The following is a 1,678-nucleotide window of genomic DNA, read 5'->3' on the forward strand; positions in this document are numbered from 1 at the left end:
CTCCTGCCTCACCGCAGCCCCCCCTCTGGGGCTGAGCTGCCTCCGGCGCGGCGCCCGCACACGGCGGCTCTGCCGGCAGCGCTGGGCGCGCCGCTGCCCAAATCGGGCTGGGGGGGTGGAGGGGGGAGGAGGAGGAGAAGGAGGAGGAGGAGGAAGGGGATGGGTTGGGGCTGCCCGGCGCTGCGGGCTGGGCGGAGGAGCGCCGCGGGCAGCGGCCGTCGGGGGGAGCTGAGCCGGGCTCGGCTGAGCTCGGCTCGGCTCCCAGACCCACCAAGACTCCGCTGCTGCGGAGGGGAGGGGGCTGGCGCTGTCCCCTTCCAGCCCGGGGAGGGGTTAGGGGATGTCGCGGTCCCCATCAAGCCCGGGGAGGATTTAGGAGCTGTCCCCGTCCCCATCAAACCCGGAGAGGATTTGGGAGCTGTCCAGCACCCAGCAAGGTGGGAGTTGGGAGGATGCTGGGGTGTGTCCCCACCCACCCCTGGGGAGGGGATGTGGGCTATCGCGGTGTCTTTCTAATCCAGGCAGGATTCGGGGGATTGCCTCAGTCCCCTTCCATCCCAGGGATGATTTAGGGGATTGTCTGAGTCCCTCTCTGTCCCAGGGAGGTTTTGGTGTTGTATCAGTCCACCTCTGTCCCAGGGGGGATTTGGGTGATTATCTCAGTCCACCTCCATCTCAGGCAGGGTTTGGGGTTGTGCCAGCCCCTCTCCAGCCCGGGAAGGATTTCTGGCTGTTCTGCTCCCCTTCCAGCCCTGGCTCCCATTCTCTGACCTGCCCCACGAGTTGGACACTCTGCAGCACCCCTGAGCATTGCAGGGTTGTGTCCCTCTGCTTCCAAGCCTGCTTGTGTCCCTTCACCATCCCAGGTGATTGATAAGTGATATCTACCCCTTCCCTGGAAGTCTGCAAGGCAAGGTTGGACAGGGCTGCTAATGGATTCACTGACATCCAGAGATCCAGGTGGAACTGGACACAGCTGAGTTAATTGGTGCATATTTTAAGATGGTATCAAAGATTTTGCATTTAAACAGTACAGACATGTGATGCAGCTGTGGGTGGGCAGGTCCAGCGGGGCTGATCCTCGTGGTCAAAGCCGGAGATGGTTCCTGAAGTGGAAGGAGAGGAGGGTGGCAAGGGAAGGCAGAGAATTAGGACCTCCCTGGCTGACCTGGAGTCATCAGGGTGATTTTTCACCCCAAAGAAGTGGAACCCTGCAGTGCTGGACTGCGATGGCCAGCACAAGGGTGCAGATGAGCGGGCATGAGGGCTCAGGTGCCTCGGGGGCCCACAGCCAGGCTTGGCTTTGCTTTGTGTCCAGGGCCCCACAGTTGCGTGGAGAAAAAGCTACACAGGCCCAGAAGGAAAATAAAACCACTCCTGGAAAAGCCACAAGGCCCAGGAAGGGAGAGGTGGCCCCTCCAGGGTACAAAGGCAGCGGGTCAGCAGAGCCCGTGTTGTGTTTAACTGCCCTGTTAATCCCACGATATCTGAAGGAGAGAGCACCTTTTCCCCAGCTGTCTGCAGAGCCCCTGCGTGCTGGTAATGCTCTATAAATACATTAGCACTAAATAATGAATGACCTGGCTGGGCATTAAAGTGTAAACAGGAGGTGAAGGGCTCTCTCCCATTACCGGTCCCCCGAGAGCCACTCACATCCCTCTCTCCAAGCCCCGGCTCG

This window comes from Empidonax traillii, unplaced genomic scaffold (genome assembly GCF_003031625.1).
Source record: "Empidonax traillii isolate 1590-97213 ecotype Southwest subspecies unplaced genomic scaffold, ASM303162v1 scaffold1253:size457737, whole genome shotgun sequence".
Lineage (NCBI taxonomy): Eukaryota > Metazoa > Chordata > Aves > Passeriformes > Tyrannidae > Empidonax > Empidonax traillii.